We start from the raw sequence: 16,010 nt of genomic DNA, 5'->3' as shown, positions 1-16,010 counted from the left end.
AAACAGGTAATTAGTTCCAAAATACTTTTTTCTTTCGGATTTTGATATTTTAAATTTCAATGGATTTAAATTAAGGTATGTTTAGTTTTTAAATTAATTTGAAGCTGGCTAGAAATTTCGGGCTGTATTGCTGTTTGGGACAGATTTGGAGGCTGACTTGTGGGTCTACTAGGTTGACGTGTACGAAAGGCTTTGTCAACTTAGTCCACAAATGATTCTAGCAGCAGTGACCGTTGGATGTTAATCCAACGACCGTGCTGCTTCTTCAATATATGATCTTCTTGCTCCACCCGCCAAAACCAGCGCCGGTGGGACTGCCTGCTCCTGCCTCCCGTGGCTGGCTGTGCTGCCGCACAGACCGCACCGCAACGCCCCACCCTACTCCATCGCTGGACAGGCCATTCCTCTACTCACCCACACCTCCTATTATTTTCCGGTGACGGCACCGGAACCAGTAAACCCTCGTACTCCCCACCGCGTGGGCAACCACTGTCGAGTCTTCCCCGGATCCGTGTCATTCCCTTCCTAGGCCTCGCCGTCGTCCACCGCCCTGGTGCTCTCAGCGCGGCGTGATCAACGTGGTCAACGAACGACATCCATCGGAAGTGGACTGTACGTGGAGAGGCTGACAGCTGGGTCCATGGCCGCACACAAGGAAATGCCTCCTTATTACGTGCAAAATAATGATTCCTCCACCTGACAGCTGGGACCCACCAGAAGGGCCTCTGTATTTCGCGAAAACATCCCCCCCTCGCTGACAGCTCGGACCCACCAGCTATATCTTCGCACGCAAGGAAGTGCCTCCTTATTACGCATAAAAAAAAGAATACTCCCCCTGCTAGCTGGGACCCACCGTAGTGGGAGGCTGACTTGTGGGCCAACTAAGTTGACGGGGACGGAGGGCTTTGTCAACTTAGTCAATATGAGCGATTCTAGCTCCAGTGACCGTACGATGTCCATCCAACGGCCGTAGTGCTTCTTCAACCTCTGGTATTCTTGCTCCAGCCGCCCAAACCAGCGCCAGTCGTGTCGCGTGCTCCTGCCTCCCGTGGCCGGCTGTGATGCCGCGGAGGCCTCACCGCCCCTATTACTCCCACCGCTGGCCAGGTCATCCCTCTACTCACCCACACCCCCTGTTATTCTGCGGCGACGGCAGCCTCACACCGCAGCCGAACCAGTGAACCCTCGTACTCCTCTCCGCGTGGGCAACCACTGCCGCGTCTTCCCCGCCTCCGCGTCGTCCCCTTCCTAGGCCTCGCCGTCGTCCACCACCCTGGTGCTCTCGGCGCGGCGTGGTCAAGGAACGACCTCCATCGGAAGAGTACCGTACGTGGAGAGGCTGACAGCTGGATCCACGGCCACAGCAAGGAAGTGCCTCCTTATTATGCAGAAAATAATGATTCCTCTACCTGACAGCAGGGACCCACCGGACGGGCCACTGTGTTTCGTGAAAAAACATGTTTCCCCCATGACTGCTAAGACCCACAAGCTACATCTTCGCACGCAAGGAAGTGCCTCCTTATCCTCCCTGACAGTCGGGACCCACCTGGTCGAAGCATATGTAGCGTTATCATTCTGGTCAGGAACGTGTACGTACATACGATTGGTCTGTCTGCAGGCTGCAGCGATGAACCATGGCCGAGTAAGAAAGGGCATGTGTCATAGTATAGGCGCGCACGTGTCGTAGTAGAGGCGCGCATATAGCATGTCACGCAGTCCTGTTAATATCGTGTACACGTACATACAACCAGGGTGCAAGAAAGTAAATACGGCCACATACGTACATACGAGCGGGGTCTCGAACGCCTACTCGCGCATACGTACGGCCAGGGCTCGTGTCATGGAGAGGCAGCGACGGTGTCGTGTTCATCGGCAGCCAACCGGCTGGGTCAGAACGGAGAAACTGCGTCTTCGTGTTCATCGGGAGCCAACCGGCTTGGACCGAACAGCCGATCGAAACGAGGCCTGGCGTACTGCAGAACGGAGGAAACGGCCTTCTGTTCGACCGGCCATGGTCAAAACAGGATCCTGTTCATCGGGAGGTGTCTGGTGTACCGCAAAACGAAGGAAACAGACTTCTCTTGGACCTCCTACGGTTGAAACGGGGTCTTGTTGATCGGGAGGGGTGTGGCGTACCGCAAAACGGAGTTAACGGACATGTATTGGAGCTCTACGGTCGAAACGGGGGTCCTATTCATCGGGAGGGGTGTGGCGTACTGCAAAACGGGACTCCACTGGCTACTGTTCATCTCCACCGTCGACTGCCTCCATGGGCTACTGTTCATCCACCGTCGACCTCCTCCAGCCTCCACCTGCGACTGTTCATCCATGGGCTCTTGTTCATCTAGCCTCCACCGCTCCTCCACTGGCTACCGTTCAACCATCCCTCTCCACGGGGTCCTGTTCAACCACCCCTCCACGGGCTACTGTTCATCCATCCCTCCACCGGCTACTGTTCAACCAGCCCTCCACGGGGTCCTGTTCATCCAGCCCTCCACGGGGTCCTGTTCATCCAGCCCTCCATGGGGTCCTGTTCATCCAGCCCTCCACGTGGATGAACAGGACCCCGTGGAGGGTTGGTTGAATAGTAGCCGGTGGAGGCTGGATGAATAGGACCCCGTGGAGGGCTGGTTGAACAGTAGCCGGTGGAGGCCGGATGAACAGTAGCTGGTAGAGGCAAGAGGAAGGTTGCGGTGGATGAACAGTAGCAGGTGGAGGCTGGAGGAACTCGACGGTGGATGAACAGTAGCCCGTGGAGGCTGGAGGAAGTCGACGGTGGATGAACAATAGCCCGTGGAGGCTGGAGTGAGGCGGTAGAGGGGATGAACAGTAGCCCGTGGAGTCCCGTTTTGCGGCATGACACACCCCTCCCGATGAACAGGGCCCTGTTGGAGATATGCCCTAGAGGCAATCATGTATGATGATATTTCCTATGTGTTTATGAATAAAGATAGTCCTTGGACATTATCAATGATGTGTATCAGCAAATACGTGACTTGTTTGTGGGACTATGCACTGTATGGTGACTATCCTAAAAGGTCCCTAGTCGAAAGGGCTGTGTGGACGCGCAGCCGACTAGACTAGCATATGACACGGTTGATGGCTTGGTCTCACTAGCCATGAAGCATTGGATGCCAACCGGATAATATGGACTCGGATGGATCTGGTCGGATTCGACATAGTCGGATCCGAGTCGAGATAAGGTCCGAGTTTGACAGACCCAACTATGAGACGCAGTGATATGTCATCTGTGAGTCTCTAGTACAACATACGTTTTATGTCCTAAGACATGAGCTGGAGCATGTACTCGGGATTGTGACAGACTTGCTTTGGGCCAACCAAACGCTACTTCGTGACTAGGTAGTTACAAAGGAAGGTTTCTGGCTTGACCAGACCCATGCTGCGAGACATGGTCGAGCAAGATGGGATTTGCTCCTCCGATCAGGAGAGATATACTCTGGGCCCCTCGTGTGATCTGACCAAGATAATAATGGCCATGCGACATGGATTATTAGATAATCCGATTTGTGGTCGACATCACTGGAACGAGAAAGAGGTCAGGCTAGCACAAGGATGACAGTCTCGCCTTGTGCCCGACAACATATATCGTGTGGCAAAGGGAATAGAAGTGTGACATGTTGTACAGGTTTGCCTAACCAGCTTCATCGGACACTTGGAGTTGGGACGCTTTGCTAGAGGCCGCTACCGACTAGACGAGGCGGATGTGATCTGACTCGCGACCAAGTGAACGAGAACCTAAGGGGTCACGCGCTTAAAGGAAGGAACCTATGAGGCTGGACACGACTCCACGAGTTGGATGTGATCCTACTCGGACTCAGAACCAGGCCGAATAGACTTTGGGCTTTAGGATCCGTGTGAGGCCGAAGTGTTAAGCCCGCGACAGATGCCTATATAAAGTGGGGGTACGGCATACTCATTGGGTTGATCGCTTCGGCACTGTCTCTAGGTTTGCATATGTTGCGAATAGCCACCTCCACTCGCTACCGACTGTGTGATCGGACCTAGCAGTCCGCCGCACGGTGTTCCTCCTACACACGCAGATACCGTTAGAGGCGGTGCACCTGCGCCGCTCCGGCGAACTTATACATGGGATCCGACGACTGGCTGTTCGAGGAAGATCAGACAAGGAGGAGACGATCCACGCGGACGCGTTGCCCCAACTCTTCATTCCGCTGCACGGCACTGCGCGTCTATTGGTAATGATCTGTGATCCATCTCCCGTAGCATGTTCTTGGTTGTTCTGCGTGTAGGAACATTTTATTTGCAATCGATGCACCCTACCGTAGAACCCAACAGTGGTATCAGAGCCTCTGCTATAGGATTTGAATTCGGATCGTATGCATATTAGATATGTGGAGGCAGCAGATGAGATCTGTTGTCGTTTAAGAAATCGGCTATGTGCACGGTTGATGAGATCAACTGCACATGGGGATCGATGTAGCTATGTTTTCTGATAATCGGAATAGATGAGGTCGTGACACAACCTACCCCTACCGGTCGGTATCCGCCATCGGGGTTAACAGTGAAACGTAAATCCGAATCGGATTCGCGATGATCGATAAGATTGGTCAGATCAGAAAATTCGGCGTGATCGGAGTACAGATGTGATCTGTGATTTCCATGTGCGTAGCGCTTTGTATTTCGTACACGATAACTCAAACTGGTAGAATGCGATTCTATGCATAACTTTATTTTGGAGGGTTTGATTTGAATAGTATGGCTCCTGTGTATGTGTGTAAATTATGAATGGCCCGCGTGTCATGTTTGCCAGCCCGCAGGAGCCAAAGTGTTGTCATTATAATGTATAACGACCTGCGTATCGACTTGTGACTCTATGTAAAATTCAATACTAGTTGTAGTAGTTGCATAATAGAGATCAGGTTGGTGTCTTGGCGTCCCGGCGTGACAAACAAGATGGAGTTCCTAGATGGTCATCGGAGTTGGAGCCAACCTGGAAGTACATCCATGAAGGAGCCATACTATTTCACAATATATGTTTAGTTGTGATTGTTATGCTTCTTGTTTTGCATGTTAGAATGGTAGAAAGATCCCTCGTTAATATCAAGCAATTTGCCATTCCCGATGTTGCACCTTCGCACGTCAAGTACATCTAGTAGTGGGCTCATAAAATTGGGGTGCTGCTAGGTGTCCTTGAACTGAAGGGTTCGTGTTGGACACGGACATGCACTGCATCAGGTTATCTTGACAAGGCTATCAAAATGGTTTTGGGCTTTGTGGCAAAGAAGGTTTGGGGCCGGGGTCTGAGATACCTATCGGTGTCAAAACCGGCAGATCTCGGGTAGGGGGTCCCAAGTTGTGTGTCAAAGGATCGATGGTAACGAGGGACAATAGGGACACATTGTTTACCCAAGTTCGGGCCCTCTTAAGGGAGGTAAAACCCTATATCCTGCTTGATTGTATTCGATGAGTGAAGGGGTTACAAGAGTTGATCTACCTCGAGATTGTAATGGCTAAACCCTAGCCATCTAGCCTATGATTATTCTGATAGCCTCTACGGACTAAACCCTTCGGTTTATACACACACTAGAGGGGCCTAGGGTTATACAAAGTCAGTTTGTAGAAGAAGGAAATAGTACATCCGGACACCAAACTTGCCGTCCACGCATATAGGAGTCCTACCCGGACACGGGGGAAAGTCTTCTGCTTTATCTTCACAACCCATCAGTCCGGCCCATATCAAGTGGACCGGACACCCGAGGACCCCCTAATCCAGGACTCCCTCAGTAGCCCCTGAACCAGTCTTCGATGACGATGAGTTCGGCACGCGGATTATCTTCGGCATTGCAAGGCGGGTTCCTTCTCCTAAATACTTTAAGTTAACTTCATGCATAAAGGAACTGTATCCGGCTTCTGCATAATCAACAAAACCCTTAGCCACGAAGGCAAGATGTGAAAATAGGAACAGTGTCTTTAATGACAACATTTTCGGCGAAGCGTCAAACTTGACTCTTTAACATTTCGAACCATTTTCACGCCTCCCGTTTCGCGTTTCGAGGTCTAGCCTTCATTGGCACGTCTCGTCAAAACAGAGATCGTGCCCGCCCATTACGGGATTTTCATCAATACGGTTTGGGTAACCCAACCGCGCCTTACGCACGATCCCGTTGGGAATAGGCGAGGTTTATGGCTTGAGAGGGGGACGCTTGGTATTTTCACCGTCTATAAGAGGATAAAGATCCCTCCTTTTCCCCCACGCCTTCCTCTAGCTCCTGTCTTCCAACCTCCAAGCTCTAGCGCCCACAACTCCTATCTTTCCCACCGCTCCCACCCTCCCCAGCAATGTCCGGGTCCGGTTCCAAGGGCAAGTGGGAGGCCTCCTCCGTAACTGAAAAGGACGTCAAGGATCTCCGGAGCGCGGGCTATCTGTCCGCGGATATCGCGCATAGGATCCCTGACAAGGATCAGGTAATTCCTACTCCGGAGCCTGGTGAGAGGGTCGCGTTCATCCCCCATTTCCTCCGGGGGCTAGGGTTTCCCCTCCACCCCTTCGTCCGGGGTCTCATGTTTTACTACAGGTTGGATTTCCATGATATAGCCCCAAATTCCTTCCTCCACATATCGGCGTTTATCGTCGTGTGCAAGGCTCTTCTCCGCATCCCCCCCCCCCCACTTCGGCCTGTGGCTCAAGGTCTTTAATCTGAAGCCGAAGGTGGTCGACGGACAACATGCGGACTGCAGCGGGGCTATGGTAAGCAAGCTCCCCAACGCTGTCTGGCCCAAAGGGGCATTCATAGAGACAGTCAAGGTATGGCAGCAGGAGTGGTTCTACATCAACGAACCCCGTGACGCCAACTAGGCGGCCACACCTGACTTCAGATCCGGACCCCCCATGAGACTCACCTCATGGACCGCCAAGGGCCTTGATTGGGGGTCCAAACCGGAGGTGCAGATGCTACAAAAATGCACCTCCAACATGTTGGGCGCAAACATTGATCTCACAAACGTGATCCAAGTGATGCTCTTCCGCCGCATCCTTCCCTGCCAGCTCTGGGCCTCCCCCATGTGGGGGTTTCCAGAGGAGCCACGGACCCTGAAGCGCTTTTTCGGCACCACGCATGAAGACATATGGAAGCAGCTCTTCAAGGCCCAGAAAACTAGCCGAAGAAGACCGAGGACATCGAACTCAACATCGAGAACCCGGCCTCAGCGGTAAGCATAATCTTTCCGAAGACCTATCCGATCAATACTTCCAATATAATAAAGGTTATATTGCTTGTCTTCCGTACAGGGCTGGACGGCAAAGGTGGAGCGGATCAACTGTCCGGCACCGCTGCCTGAGAACCCGACTACACCCCAGCTGGCAGATATGCTGGTCCCGGCGCCCTATCAGGCGCCGGAAAAGAAGACCAAGAAGAAGAAAGGCAAGGAGGCAAAGGGCGGCCCCCGCCACAAAGGTCCTTCGGACACAGTGTCCGGAGAGACCGAAGCCCTCTCTTCCCACGAGGGAGACGAGGAAGAAGAGAAGGAGGAGGTGGAAAGCAACTCCCCCCATAAGGGGAGGAATCAGAAGAGGGCGGCCTTCAAAGAACCAGAGGGGGAGGCGCCCAAGAGAGGGAAGGTGACCCTCCCGGACAGTTCGGACTCAGATTCCGAACTAGTCCCAAGAAACCTCCCAGGGTGAAGCCCCTGGCCGAATCGTAAGTATTCAGAGACTCACTGTTTATCTTCGGTCTATCTGCTTCTATTATGTAAGTAATTTTGTTATTTGCCTTTCAGCCCTCCCCGCGTGCTCCCACAAACTCCATTATCGGAGGGGAATTCTCTGCCGCCCGAAATGGCAGAGAGTGACACGCCGCCGCGAGCCCCCTCGCCTATCGCCATGGAGGACACCGAAGTGTCATCCCGAAGGACCTCTCCTGTCCGAGAGGGGGCGAATGAAGCCGTCGAGAGAGTGCTCAAGGTTAATACCTCGGTCGCCGAAGACCTAGGGGAGGCAGCCCCTATGACAACCGACGGCGAGGACCCCCAACAATCCGGGCCCCAGCCGAACACCATTCTGGAGACCAACATGGCTCCGGGATCGGATAAGCAGCCCTCTATGAAGGAGGGGGAGGAGCACCAGCTCCATCGGCGGCCTCCAATAATCCGGAGGCGCCCGACGCTCTGGAGGAAGCACTGTAAAGTGCTTCCGTTGTGGAGGAGCACCGCACCCTGATGGCTGCAGTTATGGATAAGGTTCAGTCCGCTAAAAACGGATTGAACGAAGCCTTCTGCAGCCTACTGACAGGCTTTGAGGTATGCGACGTAATGTTCTAAAAACTTTTCATATAAAAGAATAGACCTGCATATGGACAGTAGCCCCTGAGGCTCTGTCTGGTTTAGAAAAAACCGGACAGAGGATCCACATAGTAATCGGGATAGTAACATATTGTGCTACCATTGTAACAGGCCTCCATGTTGGCGGCTACCGCCCAGGCCGCAGAAGTTTCCGAACTCAATCGGAAGCTTCAAGTGGCCGATGAGGAGCTCGACCGCATCAACAAGCGGTTCGATGAAATGCAAGGTATGCATACAATGTTAAGAAGGAATTTATTTTCATATCAGAAGCGATATGTATAATGAGAGGTTAACTCATAGAATTCTTTGATTATGATTACAGGTGGCGCAGCCGAGGTCGAGACCTTCAAAGGCGCCCTTTCCCAGGCCAAGAAGGAAGCAGGGGCAAATAAGGCAGCCGCTGATAAAGCGGCTGCTGAACTAGAGGCCGAACAAGTAGCCCGCCGCCAACATGAAGCTTGGGTGGCCGAAGTCGAGCAGGAGTTGAAGGATGCCATCAGCAAATGCCACTACAAGAAATATGTCAACTAGTGACCTTCTGTCAGTGACCCTGGAAGAATTGGTCATAGATCTATGACCATTTTAGACCAATTGGTCAAAAGCTGTTCGGGGGGCTCCAAACCCTAAACTATAACGACCATTTTGGTCAGAAAGGTCGTAATTTCCTTACATGAAATGGTCATAAAGCAGATAGCACAGGTCCGCTGCCTTATTTCTAGCTGATCATGACCAATAAAGATGGTCATAACCTTGTAAACTGTGGTGGGTTGCTATAACTAGGCGCCACCTCATCAGTTTTGCCTATGTGTCATGTCCATGTGGCAGTTTTTGCCCTAGGTTGTGAAGCAACCTATATTTCTGTCATTCCCAAAATTCCCAAAAAAATCTCATAAATTCTTTGGGACATATCTTTGTCAAATATGTAAAAAACCTTCCTTGCCTAGTTCAAAAATAATTAAAAAATATTCATTTTCCTATTATGTTCAGAAAAGCACTTTGTGAAGGAAGTACCACTTTGGCATGTCCAAATGGTATCCATTTTCTATAGTGTTTTCCTATGCCCAAATAACCATCCTCCACCAAATGCTAGCTCAACCCATTCATTATTTTGAGCCCAACTTCAACATTTGTATTTATGTCCAGTGTGGTACTTTGCAAAGTAAGTACCACCTAGGCTCCTCCTTTTGAGCTGAAAATTTGTGAAGACGGTATTCTTAGTAACTGATCATCCTCAGCCAAAACTCACGCCCATTAGCCATGTGCATTTCCCGTACCGCTAATCAAACACTTGGCTGCTTATTCATGTTTGAGCATCGATCGGTCTCCTCGTGAGAATCTTATGTTGTGATTTTCTTCCTAGCACCTACCTGGGGAGTGCCCAACCCACTAGACATACCTAGGCCACCCAGAACACATGGCAACGCCACGGTCACGCGGTGACCACGCGGCGGGCATGCGAGTTTACGCGCTCTAGAGTTGGGGCCCTCGGCCACCGTCCAAACCTCGACGTATCGCCACCAAATCATGTATTTATGATTAAATAGGTACTTATGTAACTAGAAATGATTTTTGGAAAAAATAAATAGCAAACTATGAGGCAACTGCAGTTCAAATTTGACCCACTTCCTACTGAATCGGCGGGAATTTGTCTTTTTCACCAGATGTGGATCAAAACTTTTGACACCCAACCATTTTGTCAATTGTGCATTAAATATGGCATAGTATTTTAAAAAATTGATTTGGTCCAATTTTGCAACAAATATATGGTAGGTCCTTCACAAAAAAAAACTCATTTCAGGCACTCAGAAAATCGAACATGAATTTTCCGTGCAAAGAAAATGAAAACTCCCTTAGGCAACATTGTTTGGAATTCCAAGATGCACCCTTGTGCACAATATGAGATCATTTGAACAAACTATGCCATGAATGTGGCCATAAGATTGATCATTTGGCTTGAAAGCCATGAATCTTCACGCATGATAGCTCATTTTTTAGAACACTTTTTTAAAATAATTTCCGTATTACAAGTTTATTATTTTTCCTGGAAACTTGGTAACATATGATGACACAATCCGACGGTTTTCCAATTTTTTGATTTTCTTTTGAATTTTTTATGCCCGTTTCAAAATGCGGTCACAGCGGGAATGGCCGTTCCTAGCTAGTGGTTGAATCTTGGAATTTTTTTGGTGTTTCTCTGATTAAATAGATACGTATGTACCTAGAAATGATTTTTGAGAAAAATAATGAGCAAACTACGAGGCAGCTGCAGTTGAAATTTTACCCGCTTCCTACTGAATCGGCGGAAATTTGTCTTTTTCACGAGAGGTGGATCAAAACTTTTTACACCCAACCACTTGGTCAATTGTGCATTAAATATGTCCTAGTATTTTAGAAAATTGATTAGGTCCAATTTTGCAACAAATATATGGTAGATCCTTCACAAAAAAACCTCTTTTCGGGCACTCGAAAAATGGAAAATAAATTTTCCGTGCAAAGAAAATGAAAACTCCCTTAGGAAACATTGTTTGGAATTCGAAGATGCATCATTATGCACAATATGAGATCAGTTGAATAAACTATGCTATGAATGTGGCCATAAGATTGATCATTTGGCTTGAAAGCCATGAATCTTCACGCATGATAGCTCATTTTTTAGAACACTTTTTAAAAATAATTGCCGTACTACAAGTTTATTATTTTTCCTGGAAACTTGGTCACATATCAAGACACAATGCGAAGGTTTTCCAATTTTTTGATTTTTTTTGAATTATTTATGCCCGTTTCAAAATGCGGTCAAAACGTCGGGCTTGACCGTTCCTAGCTAGTGGTTGAATCTTCGAAAACTTTTGATGTTTCTCTGATTAAATAGATACTTATGTACCTAGAAATGATTTTTGAAAAAAATAAAGATCAAACTATGAGGCAGCTGCAGTTCAAATTTGACCCGCTTCCTGCTGAATCGGAGGGAATTTGTCTTTTTCACCAGAGGTGGATCAAAACTTTTGACACCTAACCATTTTTTCAATTGTGCATTAAATATGGCCTAGTATTTTATAAAATTGATTAGGTCCAATTTTGCAACAAATATATGGTAGGTCCTTAAAAAAAACTCATTTCGCGCACTCGAAAAAAATGGGAAATGAATTTTTAGTTAACCACGAGCAATTTTGTAGTTAACTATGACCAATTTAGATGGTCATGACATTGTATGCGTGTACTGCATTTTGATTGGTCCGTTGGCGCTTCACGCGGATCGTGCATGGAATACCGTCGGATGCTCGCGGATCCAACGGTAGTCCTCGCCCCAAGCCCACCTAAGCTGAAACCCTCATCCCCATCGCTCAAACTCTAACTCCTATGCCCTCTCTCCTATCCCGATTCAGATCATCCCTCCCTTGTGCCACCGCCACCTCCCCCAGCCCCAACCCAGCGACCCGGCCCCGACCTCAGCAACCACCGCCCTCCTCTGGCTCGCGCCGCAGTCGCCGCATCCCCGGCTCCTCACCACAAGCTCCAGCAAGCCCGCCCTCCCCGCGGCAGCGGCCGCCGCGCCCTGCGGCTCGCGAGGCGACGAGCTCCGCAGCGCCTCCGACGACCGCGCCCGGAGCGCGACGGCGGCGCCATTCCAAGCACTTGACGCCACGCTCCGCCGCGGCTCCTTCACCGTCCGCCGCTCCTCCGGGCTCTGTACCTCGCCGAATTCCCCCTTAGTCACGGCCTCTCGTCCGGGCTCTGCACCTCGTCCACGGCTTCTGCACCTCGATGGTTGCTGCTGGACTCTACCCCTCCAAGTTGCCCGGACGCCTCCCCAACTCTCCCTCCTCCCCAACAAGGCCGCTGCCGTCCTGGCGGCGTGCCTCGGCCCCGCGGCGGCGGACCAGCCCGGGTAGGTGCCCCTCGTCCCCGCTTGTTTTCCCCCTCCGATCCGATCGATCCGCAGGAGGCTGTAGCTGACCCCCTCTCTCACCTCGCCTTATGGATGCAGATCCGTCGAGGGATACACCATCGCCGGCCGCCGCTCATTCGTGCCTTCCTGTTACTGAGGTCCGCCCTCCTTTCCACTCGCGCAATTCGTCGAGCAAGTCGCGTGCTGCTCTGCTCCAACGAACGGTTTTATTTCTGTGCAGGTTGGGGAGCAGGATCTGGCGCTGGGGTTCAAGGTCAACGCCAAGGGCACTGCTGCTGCACGCCTTCATCAGCGTCTTCTCCTGGCACAACGAGACCATCAACATCTGGACGCACCTGCTCGGCTTCTTCTTGTTCTCGGGAATTTTTAGAGTAGCATTTCTCATGACTCCGTGAGTAACTGTTCATTCTTTTCACCTTTGACGAACATCTCATTCTGGTGTGCTCCCTTGTGGATCGGTAGGAAGCCGCTACACATTTTTTTTGGGTCTGAATACGATACGAGTACGTTAAAAATCCCCTGTTGAGGATCGTTGATTCTCGTACAGTGAAACTTGCCTTACTAGGTGGTTAGGTGTGATTAATTAGCACCATTTGTAGCACTCGCGAAGTTATATCTTCAGTTATGAACTTTCATTTGCTCATGAAATTCAGTTACCATCCGTCTATGCAAATCTACACAAGAAAGGCATAAACCTTATGTATCTTTGCAAGCATTTACATGTAAGATGTTGCTGATATCTGGATTTACTTATGTGTGTTGAATTAGTAAGGTGTTATGACATGAGGACTCAGGCTTGGTCAACATTCCTGCAGGTTTAGGTATCTCATAAGAAATGCTACTCTAAAAATAACCTACATTCCTGCAGGCTTATGCCATTTTTCTTTCCTGAAATACCTTTTCACTTTCCTGTGATAATAATTAATAGCAACAAAACAGTTGTTATAATAGAGCCCTTGCAGTAGTAAAAACAGGCATGTAGGTTATTTTTATGAGATTTTGCACTGAAAAGTTGGCACTGTGTCCTACCCTTATAAGTGTCTTCGATTAATATGAGGTGAGGATGAAATGTTCTGTCAGATGTGAATTCCTGCTGTCTGGCAGGCAGATCCACATGTCTTGGAGATTCAATTCAATTGCTTCAGTACTACTAGAGTGCTACTAGCTACTGTTGCCTTGGCTTTCTGCTATCTACGGGTAGATGATTCAGACTTAATTTCGGTGCTGTGTAGGTCATGCGGTTCCGGTTGCTTTTACTTGACCAACCTTGCTGCCTACCTAATCTGCAACTTTTACGGTGCCATGACAAGAAATATACACATGTTCCTTTCAACCACGACAAACTTCATTTATTTATACTGTGTAATGCTGAGTTTCCTTGTGAATTCTGTGTCCTAATCTGGTTTGGGTTGGTCGAATCGCAGATTGGCAAGGCCGATGGTGAGAAGTGTAAGTACCTGAGTGATGCTGTTTCGTGGAATATGCCCAGCCACGTGGAAGCAACAACTCTATTTCAAGGCTGTGTCGTGCAGGTTCTGATCATGGTATGGCAGCACACTTTCCAGCGTCGATCTGAGCAAACGATGATGCAAGGCTGCTCCTCCTTGTACTGCATGTCTTCATCGACTTGATTCTTTGACAGGGAGATATTTAAAGCCTTCACTTGTTCATTGTGTCATCTGCTGATTACTTTTTCTATTATTTTCTTGCAAAGCATGTAATGGTTTGGAGTAGTTGATCATGGCCTGATGGAACATTCATGTTGTTAGCATGTATATATACACTATTACAGCAGCTTGTTGATCAAGCGCTTCTTTCTATCTAAATGTGTGCACAGAAGTTCAATTACCTTCTAAAAAATTATTGGTGCACTATCTATCTATATATATACACTATCTATCTATATATATATATACACTATTACAGCAGCTTGTTGATCAAGCGCTTCTTTCTATCTATATATATACACTATCTAAATTGTTTGCAACGGCATTATGCACATGAGGCAGGACTATACAAGTGAATTGTCACAGTAAGGTCCTTCCATGGATTTCATGTGGCTCCTTGAGTTGTAAGATGCAGCTCCAACATTGAATATATTTTGAATGTTTCCAAAGATACTCTCTGTTACGTTTACTTCAATATATACATGCATGTTACTGATAGCTAGAAGCTGGCTGCAGGAATCCGTACACATATATACTCTCTTGTACAGTACATTGCTAGATCACTCACTAGGCATTATGTAATACTACTAGGAGATATGGGTGAGGGACTAAAAGGATGATACGCTTCCATGAATTTATTTGTAAGAAGTTTTTCTTGGCTGTGTACAAATCAGCCCAAATGAATTTATGTTCTTTTTTACCTCCAGAGTTATAGTGCACTCATACTGTCATCACATTGCGTGTTCTTGCTGCATATACCTCTCTATTTGCTTAGGCAGACAACTACTTATGTAATATGCAAACAACAGCAACAGAGCTAGTGATGCTAATTCTACCTCTTGTTACAGAATCAGAATTCCTCTTGTTGCACAGGACAACTCCATTTCCTCTTGTTACAGAATCAGAATTCCTCTGCTTCTTATGCTACTCTACTAGAACTCTGCTTTTCTACTTGTCATATTGAATATACATGTTCTAAACATTATACAGTACTTTCGTTGTTAACTCCAAACAACTTGGGATCTTCTCTTCTGCATGCAGCAACTGGCTTACCAGTACACCGCCAAGGGGGCATGCCTTGCCCTGGTAGCAAGGAGGGAGTGGAGCCTGTGGCAGGTCGCCGACCGCGCCTTCGAGCTCGGCGCGCAGGACGTGATCATTCTCCCCGGGGACATCGCAGACCCCGACGACTACAACAGATTTGTTCAGGCCACAATCGACCAGTACAGCCAATGTAAGTCAGCCCCTCTCCGTTACAACTAACCTGGTTTAACATATTTCTTCCACAAGCAGTCATTCATTTGGGTGTAAGATAGTTGACATTTACACTTTTATATGTTTATCAGAATATTGATACTTTGCATGCTATGAGTAAAATGCTCTATTTTCTTTCGTCACCTTTCTTGTATGAATGATTATCTCATTTTAACTTGCTGGAGAATCAAAGCATTGTACTAGCTGAATTTGTCTTATCATTCTAAAGAACTTGTTTGTTTTTTGATTGGTTTGTTCATAATATATTGGCCCCAAATTTTTTGATTCTTCTCTTTGGGTTCATGTAACAGGGCGACCGTGGAAGGCATGATGATAGTTCAAATTGGCATTCTGTTAGTCCAGTGTAATGAAGGTCATGGCCTAGTCAAGTATGGTCGCCCATTAAGTCGTGCATATGTTTTATATGATTGGAGCAGGGGCCCAGTTTGTGCCGATTGTCACTGCATATGTTTAACTGTGATTCTACTTGTATATGTGTTATTACACTAGTAGAATTTGTACCTGTGCGATGACTGGAGCAGGATCCCAATATTTGTAGAGATTGTAACATTGATTGTCACTGTATACAGATTGATTCTGGTTGCTGTTACTTGAAGTATTTCTTATGTTTTATGTCTGTTGATTTAAATATTGATTATTTATTTACTGTCAAATCAAAATCAGAAGAAAAAGGCATTGACAAAAGGGGCCCACTTATTAGAACTTGACCACTGGGACCCATCTAACTAGAGGATTTTTTTGAAAAAAGAAAAATAAAACTGTCTAGCCGAGAAGGCCATGGCCCAAAAATGAGAAGGCTTAATTGTTGGGCTTGGCCCATCTACCTGACCAAAATTAATATG

At 48.2% G+C, this 16,010-nt stretch overlaps 1 long non-coding RNA gene across 1 annotated transcript; it reads left to right on the top strand.

Annotated features, from left to right (window-relative positions):
* Positions 1–11,675: 11,675 nt before the first annotated feature.
* On the top strand, positions 11,676–15,780 carry LOC123051491 (uncharacterized). Its single transcript, XR_006424192.1, has 5 exons — positions 11,676–12,205; positions 12,305–12,363; positions 12,447–12,617; positions 13,651–15,127; positions 15,459–15,780. It is a non-coding gene; the product is annotated as an uncharacterized lncRNA (long non-coding RNA).
* Positions 15,781–16,010: the final 230 nt, after the last annotated feature.

The sequence above is a fragment of the Triticum aestivum genome, chromosome 2D (genome assembly GCF_018294505.1).
Source record: "Triticum aestivum cultivar Chinese Spring chromosome 2D, IWGSC CS RefSeq v2.1, whole genome shotgun sequence".
Classification (NCBI taxonomy): domain Eukaryota; kingdom Viridiplantae; phylum Streptophyta; class Magnoliopsida; order Poales; family Poaceae; genus Triticum; species Triticum aestivum.
This window is presented reverse-complemented; position numbering and strand designations above follow the sequence as displayed.